Here is a 13,972-nt window from a genome sequence, read left to right as displayed (position 1 = left end):
TATAGTTGTATATGATCTCTATATATTATGAACGTATCTCACACATACACACCGATTTCTATGTGGAAAATGTAGTATGTCCTGTTTTCTTTTTATTGTAAATATTCCTAAAGTGCATATATTTTAATGTATGTCCCATTATTTATAAATACTTCAGCTTTAATGCTGAGAAGCAGCACGGGGTTTTGTGATGAAGACCGTAAGTAAAAAAGGTTACCATAATTTTCCAGTTTTGTGGTCCAATCAGTTCAGCCCTTACAACGTTCCCAGTGGACTCAGTGGGAGATCTGCCGAAGTGAAGGGCGCTGGGCAGGCCCCTTAAAGTTTACTTGCAGTTTAACAACAATCCCTGTCCAAGTGGCCTACGCCGAGGTACTGGCCGGACTCCTATGAGGGGAACTTTAGCTCTAATTAGAAGTAGCAGACAGATCATTCTGAAGTATTTACTAATCACACATTCACCTTAACAGGAGTTAACTCTTAATATCCATATAGTTCCTCATTCAAACCTTAATGACCACTGGAATGGGATCAAACTGCTTTCCTTCGCTTTTTAATTACCAGATGATAAAGAGAAACTGACAGATGTTACACCTCTCGAGGTCTGAGGCGACTTCTTGTAGCGTAAAAAATTAGCCTGTAAATCTTTATTTTCCCGATTAAGACATGCAGAACTATTCTATAGTTCTATTCTATACCTTTTCCCTCGGTATGGATTTCTGCACTGACTGCCTCTACATTGATTTGTATGACCCCTTCTCTAGCGACAGAGTTTTCGCCTTCCGACAAACTTTCGCTTTACCGAGAGATTCTGCAGCTTGTGGACGATGGGGTTTTTTTTAATACTAAGATGCTCCGAAATTGTTTGCTGGGGTGCGCACAGTAAAACACAACCCAGAGGAACATATAAATAGCTGCATTGTGTGTCTCCGGGATTGAAACAAACCGCCGATCAGATAGCACTGGATGAAATCAGTAGCATAGAAGAAGTGCATTGCCACTTAGAAAGAGCCGATCACTTTCTAAAGAATTCCCTTTAGGTACAAAGATGACTTGATTGAGACTTATGCTACTTCCCCATGCATGTTGCTTTTACACTTTCTTATGCATTCTTGGGAAAGCCCAGCCTCGCAGGAGCAGCAGGCTGTGGCAGTGACCTGCAGCTTAGAGGCAGGGAAATTAAGCTGCGAGAAGATAAACATTATTTCAAGTCGGATTTGAAGGATTAGCGCTTGTAATAAAGAGCATTAGGCCCATTGGGAGGGTTCTTGCAAGTCGGCGTCTCAGTCCCTCCCATCCCCTCACCCGCCGCAGAGGGGACAGGTGTTTTCTGCGCTGGGAAGTGACGCAGAGGCTTCCCCTCAACGACCAAAACGAGCCATTTCTTCAAAGCCAGGGAACTTCTTCGAGTTTCCCCCGCTCCTAAAATGTCACCCCCGTGTTCTCGTGCTGGGCTGTGAATTGCACGTTCTTTCTCAGCAGTCTGAGCGCGCACACACCGGAGCGGCAGCTCCCAGGGAAGGCGCAGGGATGCCATCTATTCCCGGCAGTGTTTAAAGCTAACCATTAAAAGGGGGGTCGGGGGGGAGCTCGATAGCTGCTGCAATTATACAATCCGGGCTTGGGAGCGTTTCCTGCTAATACAAAACCTGTGCGTTCCCCATGTCCTGTCCCTCTGCCGGAGCTGCAGGAAGGAGCTACTCCGGCGAAGGCCAGAGGCCGCCGCTCTCCGACCTGGGAACGACCCCGGGACCCTCATCACCCCCAGCGCCTTGCAAGGCCGCTCTGCTGCCAGTGAAAAGGGGCCTCTGGCCTTCTCGTTGGAAGCCAGCTGCTGACAGGCGTCCTGGTTTGACTGGACTTTCAGTGGCTTCCCACCTGCCCTCCAGCTCGGAATGGGGGGTGGCCACTGGAGCCTGCCCCTGGCCTCTCCAGAGAGGATGACAATCGGCGCAAGGGCGCTGCGCAAGACACGGGGACTTCCTAGCGAGCAGGCTCCGATTGCAAAGCAGCCCAACTTCCTCTGACACTCAGCGAGGGGGAGGGGGGGCCCTTGGCTCGTCTAACTCGACCAGAGGTGCCATCTTGCAGGACGAGACATAACAAACCCCGACAATCCCAGCCGCTGGAGCGACAGTGGAAGAAGACGGGAATGGTGGACCTAGCAGAGCCGCGAAGCCTACAGCTTCCATCACGCCAAGGATCCGCCGTATCATGCCAGGCCTAGGTCTCTCCCGGGACACCTCTCCATCTGGTCAAGACGCGTTTGTACCCGAGCACTCCAGACACCTCCACATCTATCTGTTTGGGGAAGATTAGTTCAGAACCGGCGACTAGGGGATACTTAAACCCGCTGGTATGTTTTAAGGGCAGGCGACTGAATTAAGGTGACCTGCTGGGAGTCTTAAGATATTTTTTTTTTAAATATTTTGCTCTCCTTTTATTAAAGGTCAAGCGAGCACGATGCAGATTATCCAGGCAGCTCAGAACTCCCCGCAATCTGCCCATACCGGCAAGATATGTATCGCAAATCTCTCAAAATATAATCTTGGGGAATCGTATTCTGAATACTGTTTTGATTAAAAAAATCAGAGCAGGGATTGATGCCGAACTAATATGAAAAGAGCGGAGAACAAGCTGGAGAGCGCCTTAATATTTAATAACAAATAAAAAAGGGGCTCGCCCAGATTTTAAAAGAGCAAATTCAAAGCATTAAACACGATAATAAAAATCTAGATCTTTTGGATGAGCTTTATTATAAGCCAGATTTTTTATAAAAATCAGCACAGGAAAGTGAACTCTACTGCTTTCCCCTCCCGCTTGTTTACTGTGGAAACAATGACCACACGAGGCTATTACAAAACGAGAAGAAAGTTGAAGTCGTGGGGCCCAGTCTTGCCAGGTAGTAAGAGCCCTCAACTCCTGCTGGTTTTAATACCGAATGGGGTCTCAGCATCGGGCAGGACTGGGCCCTTGAAGAAGAGCACACTCAAGGGACCAACTCAGATTGACTTCAAAAGAGCAGCTAGCCGATCTAAGCCAAACGCAGCGTCGAGTGATGTGACCAAAGAAATGCCGCCCAAATATATCTGGCAGTCAAGAAAAGAAACAGGGAAAAGGGGGGTGGGGGAGTCAGAGGTCTTCTATGGATGCAGATTCCCCGATTAAAGACCTCTTGCTAAAGGGTTTGTCTGCAAGACGGGAGAGACTCTCAGGTAGACAGCCTGTTTCAGAGGAAAAGTCAATGCTGCCCTTTGTTCGAAATCACTTTCAGTCGGCACCCTCTAATAAATGTGTTAGTCTCTAAGGTGCCACAAGTCCTCCTGTTCTTTTTTCTTGCACTATGGTGACTATCCTAGCATTTACCATGGCTTCCCCTACTGGAAGCATCCTGTGATGAATACGGTGTGGTTACAGTTACAAATGTCAATCATGCTACATAGCAACCAACAGGAGTGGATAAAACCCTCAGCACAATTCCCATATTGCCTTGAAAGGCCATGGAGCATCACATCACTTCACTGTGTAGACCTGTGTAGCGCATTTTAGCACAATTGCTATACCCGATAATCACATCGCAGTGTAGATGCTAGCGCGGTTAGAGTTACTAGGGGAAGTCACTACAAGACCCTGAAATAAAAGTTATTTTAAGAATCTGGGGTTAGGATATACTTTTAATGTATAGTTATTTTACTAACATACAGTGATAGCGTAGGTAAGTGGTATTCCTTTTTGTTATGTATAAAATACATTCTGGTGACAAACAGCCCCTCCCTGGGCCTGTTTTAATGACACGTGGCCCGTGAGACTGTGGACAACTTCCCTCACCCACTAGATCAACAACAAAAGTGATGCTGTGATAGAAAGAGCATCCAAACCAGTACAATGTCCCCTGCAAAGGGAAACAGTTGAGCTGTTTAGTTTTCAACAGTGAGAATGCCCTGCAAAGACAGGTATCAACCCTCACTCTTCAATGCCAAATCTTATTCATAAACAGCGTCCTCCCAACTTAAATAAACCTTTCAGCTAAGGAATGGTCAGAAGCAAGAGACCTCTGGACAGCAACCATTGATCCATCATTTGAAGCCTGCCATTCAAAGGAGTCCAGATGATTTAAATCCCAGGATTCATTTAGATGAAGGGCAGGTTCATTTGAGGGCTAGGTTTAAAAAAAAAAAGAGAGAGATAATTTTGAGGTGTTTCACTTCTTCCAGGACAGACATGATTAGTACTTAGACAGAATCTCTGCCAAGAACAAGGAAACCTGCAACAAGCAATTTGGTAATAAAGCCACCCTAATGTCTTTCTCTCTCCTTATTTGGTTTCCTTTCTGTATAGAGATCAAGTTCACAGAGGTGTTGGAGTCACTCTGCGAAATCAAACTAATAAGGATAACGTGGTTTAAAACCAAAATGGTCTATAAAACCAGGGAGCGCAGGAAGTTACCCCTCTGCCTAGAGAGTTTCAATACAGTTCAACCACCCGGGGGCGGGGGGGAACCCCCCACTACCAAAGCCAGTTTAAGGCTTTTCTCCTCCGGGGAACCCCGAATACAAGAAACCCATCAGGAATCATTTCCCCAAATGTCCCTTCCTCCACCCTGCCCCTCCCAATCCTGGTTCATGATGGAGGACTGTCCCCTGCCGTGGGGACTCGGAGGTTTAAGAGTGGAAATGCTGTAGCCCGCGTGTGACAGGTCTATCTCCCTTGTCAAGATATGAAACACGCCACATCACTTGGCTGGGAACAGCCTCAGATGGGGGGAATCGGATTTTATCTCCCCAGCGCCAGGCCCTGGGGACGGGTTCCGGACGTCACCCCGCCTCCCCTAACTTCCAGAGTCGATACAACAGTTCGCAGGTTGGGAGCCTGTCCATGCGCATTGTTCCCCAATTAGTGAACACGCAGACATGACATCCCCCCCCCCCGCCCCACTTTTAGGATTACTTCTCTCCTTTGCCTCTGAGCGGGCCGGGTCGGAGGAGCTGGGAGCCGTTGATTGATGCATCCCACGCTGGGTTAGGAAGTTTAGAAAACAAAGTTGGCCTGCTAATGGCCCCGAGTTCCCCTGCGGACGAGCAGACGCGGGCTGCACACTTCAGTGAGCGCGCTGGGGGGACTGTGTGTCTGGCTTTGTTCGGGATCGTGTCTCCCCCCCCCCCAGCGCCCTCCTCGGAATTCGCGGGACGCCAAGGGCCCCGCTAATGAATTTTTGTCCAAGATAATTACCGGGGCCATAGAGCCCGGCGATGAAAAGCCGGCTTTGTGCGGCCGGGCTCCCCCCGCCACTCGCCGTGCCCTCTGGGCGACCCAGCCCGCCAGGCAGGGACATCGGAGCTGCCCGGGGATTGCCCCACGACCTACTTCTGCCCACTGGCCAGGAGCCGCCTCGCTGTCTCCTACCGAGCCGGGCGAATGCAGGTACCTCGGAAAAACACATGGAGGTCACGTCTACACGGGGATTCGTTGTGTTTTAACCCGGGCTGCACATTCTGGTGTTGACAGGTGGTGCATAGGGCTAAACACAGCTAGAAACAGACTTTTACACTTTTTAACTCGATGTAACTTAGGAAAGTCAACAGCATTACCCGCCCACACCCCTTCATCCTTGGGGTTACCTCCGCTAGCTATAGCCCGCTGGAAACTAGAGCGCCTTGTCTCTCCCAGAAAGCCACGTAACTCCAGTTAGCCACCTGGCTTACAAACGCAGCTTTTTCAGACCAGTGTGTACCCGGAACAAATGTGAGCAGTCTACACTAGAGTTCGCAGTCACCTTCCATGTGAAATGCCACTGGTCAAGTGTAGACATGTCCCCATGTTTATTCCTCCCCCCCGTTCCTCAGATGTTCTTGTCAACTGCTGGAAATGGCCCACCTTGATTATCACTACAAAATGCCCCCCCCCCTTCTTTGCTGGTAATAGCTCAACTTAAGTGATCACTCTGGTTACAGTGTGTATAGTAACACCCATTGTTTCATGTTCTTTATGTATATAAATCTCCCCACTGTATTTTCCACTGAATGCATCTGATGAAGTGAGCTGTAGCTCAGGAAAGCTTATGCTCAAATAAATTTGTTTGTTTTGTTTGTTAAATTTGTTTTCTTTTTGTAGACAGGGCAGACACTGACGCCCACAATTCTGCTAAAGAAGCATTCGGCTAGAACAAAAACCAAAGAATCAGTGGCAATCACCACTCTGAAGTTTCTTTTCCAAAAGAAAACAATACTCCTTTTCTTTCAAGTTGCCTCAGGCCAATTATTGCTTTACTGGTTCTGCCTTCACTAGCTAGATGGGGAAAGGCTTTTTAATTATATAAAAATGGAAGGTTGTGTTAGCAAAATTAGTTCAACAAATAACACTGACCATCACAGATAGAGAGCCAACCTCAGACCAGCTGCACTTGTGTGGTCTATTCAGGAGGGGATGGGGGAAGAGAAAGAGGGTAAAAGTTGAAAGTTTTTCTCTCTCTCTCTCTGGGCTTGTCTACATTATAACATTTGCATCTTCAGACACAACTGTAAATAGTCAAGATAGGTGCCAGGATTCTGACTCCAACCTGGCCTGGCCACCCTACACTACCCAGTGGTATCAGCATCCTGATGGTTAATTCCATTTTGCAGAGTAGGGGATAACATTTGGTAAGGTAGCCAAGGTAAAGTGGGTGTAACTAGAAAAGTAGAACAAAGCTAACTGAGTTTGACACCGTATTTGTAGCCTTCAGTGATAACCTAAGAACCCAGTTTGCTAACTCATCCCACCCCCTTTCTGAGTCCCTGCTTCCCCCTCACTACCACCAACTTCGCTTTCCCACCATCCACTCTCCTCTGGGTCCCTGCATCTACCACCACTTGCCCCCACTCCTCACTGGTCCCTTGCTTTCTTCCCCCCTCCACTTCCCTTCCAGGTTCTTGCTTCCCCACACCTGTAGTTTCTGCTGCTTCTCCCCTCCGCTCTTGACACACACCCCAGGTCCCCACTCCACTTTGCTCTTTCCTCCACAAACTCTCCCTGTAGGGCTTATTTTTGACTGAGTTCAGGCTACAGACAATGCTGCTACCTCCCACACATGTAAACAGTGGCTGGGGAGAGCAGCACTCTGAGCCCCCTGGTTTCCCTCTCTGTCAGGCTTTTCTGGTGTTCCCATTTTCCTCAAAAACCAATAGGGTTGTGTTCATGAACACATAGAACATACCCAGAAATTTTGGAATTAAGCAGATGCAGTGTTCCAAAATTATTGCATTACAGACAAACCAAGAAATGCCAGGGAGTCAAGGGTAGGGCCTTACTTTGCTCAACCAATATATTAAAACAACAATTTTCAAGCAAGTTACCACCACCTGAAAACAAGTAGCTCCAATAAACAACGTCATAGTGAGCCACTGATTCTGAAAAGCCCTCTCAAGCCCTTCAAAGCTCCAGCTCCATATGCTTATAAACAGCGTGGAGATGTCTGATAGCTATGTTAATGACACCCAAGTACAGTTCTCCTTCCCTGGTGTTAGCTGCACTTGTTAATTTCTTTCAGGTTAGCCTAGCTAACCATGGGCCAGCTACCTCCAGTTTAAAGCACCACTTCACTTGAGCTAGAGATATGCGGGGGGGGAGGGGGGGGAGGAGTCAGGTTATGGGCAACACCTGAGTTATATCTCCAGCTAACAATGCAGTGAAGATAAACTCTTTAAATCTAGATTGCCTGTCTCTCTAAAGATATCTCTTCACTTAAAAAAAAAAAAATGGGGCAGGGGAGGAATTTTTAACCTGAGTTAGCTAAAAGAGCCATGACGATAACTTGGGTTAGTTTTTTGAGTTAATCAAAAAACTTTATTGGGGAGCCTGGGGTTTAGCTGGAGCTGCTAACCCCAGTAAAATCTAGAGTGGCCTTGTCTACACTGTTATTTTAACAGGAGTAACTAACCCAGATTAAAGAGTAAAAGTTTTTTTTTCTTTTTGCACGCCCAGTAAATACATTAAGAGAGATGCTCCAGCTCCACTACAAGTTACTACACATGACTCAGGAATTACTGGATGAAGTATTGTGATCCAAAACACTGTGGTAACAAGGTGGTAGCACTGCTGAAAAGGATCGGAGGGTTATAGTAGATCACAAATTAAATCTGAGTCGCCAATGTGATGGAATTGCCAAAAAAAGGCTAATCTCATTCTGGGGTATGTTGACAGGAGTATTGAATGTAAGACACAGGAGGTAATTGTCCCACTCTACCTGGCATTAGTGAGGCCCTTGCTGGAGTACCGTGTCCAATTCTGGGTGCCACACTTTAAGAAAGATGTGAACAAACTGGAGGGAGTCCAGAGAAGAGCAATAAAAATGATGAAAGGTTTAGAAACTAACCTTTGAGGAAAGATTTTAAAAACTGGGCATGTCTAGTCTTGAGAAAAGAAGGCTGAGTGGGACCTAATAACAGTCTTCAGATACATTAATGGCTGTTATAAAGAGGACTATGATCAATTGTTCTCCATGTCCATTGAAACAAAAAACACCTGCAGCAAAGGAGATTTAGATTAGATATTCAGAAAAATTTTCGAACTAAAAGCGAAATTAAGCTCTGGAGTAGGCTTGCAAGGGAGGTTGTAGAAGCTCTGTCATTTGAAGTTTTTAAGAACAGATTGGACAAACACTTGTCAGGGCTGATATAAGTTTACATGGTCCTGCCTGAGTGCACGGGGCTGGACTTGACTTCTTGAGGTCCCTTCCAGTCCTACATTTCTAGGATTCTGTACCAGGCAGGTGATCAGATTAATCAGCTCTTCCCAACCTTTTGAAAGATGAAGCCCAGGTCAGGAAAATGAAACAAACTTGAGCCCCCTTTAACAGTTGTGATTGAACTTGCCCTGAATTGGTCTGCACCCCTCAGCTAGCCCTTCACTCCCCTTTTTAGAAAGACATGCACCACACTTTGGAAGACAGTGAATTAAATGGATCATATTCATATCTCCTTGCTGGGGTTAAAATCCATGAATCTATGAGACTGGGAGTCCAGGATTCTATATCTGCCACTGATGCATAGTGAAGCTTTGGACAACACACTTTAGGTCCAAATCCTGCTCACCTTACTCAAGCCAGTAGTTTTATTAATTGCACATGCCCAACTTTCCCTAGTATGTATTATGGGGATAATACCTATCTGCCTCCAAGGATGTGGTGCTGTCTAACTGAATTTAAGCTTGTAAAGTACTTCAACAGCCTCAAATGGAGGTTGCTAGATTAGAAAATTATTATTAGTGGCTGCAGTTGTTATGAAGCAGTATGTTATGGTGAGAGTGATTATTTCAAGCTGATCTAAACCAGTGTAGGCTGCTCCTTGTGCCAGGTGTCATTTCAGGACCAATGCATCTGTTACTGGGAATTTTTTTTAAACCTACTGTTCATCTGAAAATAAATCATAGGCCAGGACAGGTGGATAACTGTCTGGAAATATTTCATTATTTATTTAATCTGGATTCTTTTTCAATCTACTTAGCAGGAGAAATACTTTTTTTTTTAGCCTGAATCTGAAAGCTGGATTTTTCATCTGAAGAGGAGAAAATATCCTGATAACACCTTGATGTAAGTAGAACAGCATATCTCAATTATCTTTAGCAACACATTGGTAGTTTCCAACCCTCTGAAAGACTTGAGGGAAGAGAAAAAAAGTTCTCAAGAAAAAAATCCACCTAGAAGATTTGTAGCAAACTTCCTAGTGCTTTATATCTTGTTTTCTACCCTTCTTGGGAGAATCTTTGGGAAATAAACTCATATATATTCAGAGTAGAGACCTTATATATGCATATCTCAAAGCCATTACATCTACTACCTGTATTTTCCAGACACATAAAGCAGACTTAAATATTGCTCAGCTAGCCAGTGGAAAATTCCCCCAGATTTCTCCTACATTCTCCAGTTGTGCAAGGCCACTGAACCCCAGATGACAGTATCTCCTCTTGGGACTGTTGGTGAGCTGAAGTCACAGTGGGTCTCTAGGATCTGGCAAGGGAAATGATGCCTTAAAGATGTCTTTTCCTTTCCCCACTCCCAATCCTGTACTGAGAGCAGCTTGGCCAGATCAGCATATTCAGCCTTTTTATTTGCAGAATGCTATCTTCACTTGTGGATTGAGGCACTCGCTGGCCTGTAAAATTTGCTAGCCTTTGGCTCATCTGTTGGTTTCCTGAATGACCACTGTGTCTTATAAGACTTTCACCCTAAATTAAGTGACTTCCTTTGGAAGAAAAAAATGGAAGAGGTACCCTACAAGAAATTGAAATCCTCCCTCTACCTATAGCATGAATTGTTATACAGGTGGATAAGTGTATTATATTGCTGATACATTAGATCTGACAATTTCATACAAGTAAATGGAGTAATCTACAAAATTATTCCTTTTAAAAGAAGTGTGCACCAGGAAAGCGTATACAAGCATCAGCCATCCAACATGCTACCATGAATGTTGGTGCTCCCACAGTTGTCAAGAATTACTAAGATCTAAATTATTACTTTGAACATGTTATCACCAAGCTTGTCACAATACAGCCCCTCAAGGAACTGATCAAGAAAAAGAGGCAAGAGTTAGATGGACAAGTATCTACACTCAAGAAATACCATCTTAGGCATATCAAAGTTATTGCCTGACTTGACTTGGAGGAAAAACTTGGCTTATTTGAGATGCCAGTTCTGTTGGACTCAGATGTTCTAATGGAAAGGTATTCTCAAGACTTCAAATTCTGCATTTCATGGGAGGTTTCACATATTGGGGTCTCTTTTCTAGAGCACAGGCAATCCGGTTGAGAACCACAGACACAAGTGAGCACAAATGCATAAAAGACGCAGGCACAAAATACCCTTTTGCAGAAGGGAGGCAGTGGGTTGGGAGTCAGGAAGCTGGGGTCTAGGCTTACCTCTTTCACAGTGACGTTTATATTTCTGTTCAGTTTAGCTTAATGAACTTAATCAGTTTAAAATGACTTGCCCTCGTTTAAAGTGCATCTGTATTAGGGATTTGTACCCATGTAACTGGATTGATTTAAAAAACTGATTGAGTTATATTGGTGTAAGTTTATAGGTGAATTGGTTTATTGGTGAATGTAGAAATGCTGTGAGGTTGATGACATTTCATCCATAGATTTTTGCGCAGTGGATGTTTGGAAGGACACAAGAGCTAGAAGTTTAAAAGTTTAGAGTCTGTGCCAGGAAGTGGATTCGGTGGCAAATTCCATGGATGTGGCATTGTAGAGTACTTAGGGTCTTGCTTTCACTTAAATTTGTCTTAACTGTATTCAGCCTTATCTTCATAATCAATTATAAATAGCTTCAACCAGAATCAAGTTGAAAACCTAGGTCTACCGAGTGATCTTTCAGTCAGAAGAAAATCCTGCTGGTTACAATGTAGTGTTGTCCATCCTCTTCCCATCTGATACATTATGTAATGGTTTGCCTTTTCATGTGGGGAAAATATTCTACTTCCAAAGAAGTTATGGTTTCATAGAATTTTAACTTGGGTCCAAATTTGCTAGCACCATGCCCTACCAGAATGTAGAACATTTGAGCAGAGCTACTGCTCAGCACTTCTGATATCCTTTGTAGAGCAAAACCACTTCCACATTCACCACGTGACTAAAGAGCCTCTATACTCAAGCAAATGGTTTTGGTTGCTCAAGGGCTAGGACTAAGAGAGGAAACTCCTGCCCCTCTTCTCTTCATATCGTGCCATCACGCAGCACCATGCAGTGGGTGCTTCATCCCAGAAAAGTTACTCCAGTCTCTGATGAGGAATATCACACAACACAGCCACAGACCATGGCAAGAGTTGCCCATCTTGCCAGAGGAGATAGTTCATCCAACTGCATAGACGTCATGCATGTGCTATAACAGCAAAACTCTAATGGGGGCTGTTCTCTCTATGACAAATTGCCCCCAGTGTGAGTCTTAGCCTTGCTAAGCCACTATAAAGTGGATAGATATAGCTGCTTCCTGATGCCCCAGATGTCTGTGATTCACTGGGGTAGGATATTATTGATCCCACGGTTGTGCACTGTATGTGATACTGAGAACCAAATTAGGTAGCTGTAATAACAGGTAGCTCATATAGTGCTTTTTCATCAGTAAATCTCAAAGCACTTTGCAAAGGAGGTAAGCATTATCCCCATTTTACAGGTGGGAAAACTGAGGCACAGGGTGAAGTTACTTACCCAAGGCCACTCAGCAGGTCAGTGGCCAAGCCACGACTAGAACCCAGCCACCTGAGTGCCAGTCCAATGTTCTATCTACTAGCTCACACTACCTTGTGGTCAGATTTGCTGTACAAATATGATGGGAATCACAGCAGTTGGTACTGGTTTTGGTAGATAATAGATGGGGTAGCCAGGGCTTTTGAGTCACCCACTTTCCAAGTATTTGAACTTCAGAGCTAGCTGCTGTTCATCTAGCCAGGTGTTTCTCAGCCCTAGAATCAGGAGCTACGATTTATGTATTGTGTGATGCCTGCCAATATGCTAGCCACAACTATCAATGTGAGAGCAAATGCCTGTGCATCACATACAACAGCTCATCACTGTCACACACAGAATTACGTCCTCCCACTGACCCCCTCCTCGCTGACCCAATTAAGCAGCACTGTATGCTTCATGATCCGTGCGAGCGCAGGTGGAGTATGATTTCCATGTCACTATTTATTTGGAGCACTGCATAACAACTTCACTTTGAGCTCTCCACCATAACAGACAGTTACATACACAGGCCAACAGTGCAGATCAAGCAATTCTGAGACAAGATCAGCAGCAACAGAGTTGAAGACTGACTGTTCATAGTAAAACCAGGTTACCCTGCCATGCCAAAATGACTGCCATTTTCAAGGCACTGCCACAGATGGCAAACCTATCTGCTCACCCATGATAAAGTCAGCTCTGACTAATGGAGGGCATCTGATCTAACCTCCTCCCACCCGCCCTGCAGTATTGAATGATGATCCTACAAGATTAATGGAAGCAGGGACAGAAACAATCACTCCAGCTAAAGCTATGACATTCAGTTCAGAAAAGTGTTACAGGATAGAAAGCTACTGTATCTTGATAGTTATGTTCTTGACATCAGAATTGGCAATGGCCTTTCTAATGACACTGCTTTATATTTGCAGGCTCTCTCTGCTCTATGCACAGGAAGATAACTGAAATGGCCCAAAGCCAATGGTGGAGCAAAGAGACTAGTGAAGACCTTGAAGGACTTTCTGTGAATCGCTGCCGTGGAAAGATCTGAAACAAGAGTTGCATAAATTCCTAAGAAATTAGAATTCTCACAACTCTACTTGGACTTCACCAGCAACAGTCCTGCTGCCTACCAGGGTCCCTAAGTAATTAACTCACTCTCCCCCGAAGACTGAGACACCAAAAATGGTCAGAGAAATAGAGCAGCCAAAGGGAAAAGAAAATGAGTCTACAAACATAAGAATGTACATACTGGGTAGACCAAAGGTTCATCTAGCCCAGTATCCTGTCTTCCGACAGTGGCCAATGCCAGAGGAAATGAACAGAACAGGTAATCATCAAGCAATCCATCCCCTGGCAAACAGAGGCTAGGGACACCATCCCTACTCATCCTGGCTAATAGTCATAGATGGATCTATCCTCCATGAATTTATCTAGTTCTTTTTTAAACCCTGTTATAGTCTTGCCCTTCACAACATCAGTATCCAATTCTATAGGCTAAAACATTACAGATCACCACCAGCAAACCGGACATGCATACACCAGTCTTCTCCTGGTGTTACTACATTGATTGCAATGATTTATACTAGCTTGAGACGAGAATCAAGCCTGCTGCATTTTTCACAATACCAGAGATCACACAATAATCTCTGAAGTATCATATTACCCAGAATCCGAACATGCTGTCATTTTGCATGGGAAATATAATGTGCTATAACTTTCCATGACTATGGGTTCGACAACAGTGGCTTGTGTATTATAGCACAGGATAGGTAGG

At 45.0% G+C, this 13,972-nt stretch overlaps 1 long non-coding RNA gene across 1 annotated transcript in view; it reads right to left on the bottom strand.

The window, feature by feature from the left end:
* LOC122462596 overlaps window positions 1-13,972 on the bottom strand; it is a 299,344-nt gene that overhangs the window by 250,728 nt on the left and 34,644 nt on the right. The window lies entirely within an intron of this gene.

This window comes from Chelonia mydas, chromosome 12 (genome assembly GCF_015237465.2).
Source record: "Chelonia mydas isolate rCheMyd1 chromosome 12, rCheMyd1.pri.v2, whole genome shotgun sequence".
Classification (NCBI taxonomy): domain Eukaryota; kingdom Metazoa; phylum Chordata; order Testudines; family Cheloniidae; genus Chelonia; species Chelonia mydas.
The sequence above is the reverse complement of the archived record's forward strand: the minus strand, read 5'-3'. Positions and strand labels throughout refer to the sequence as shown.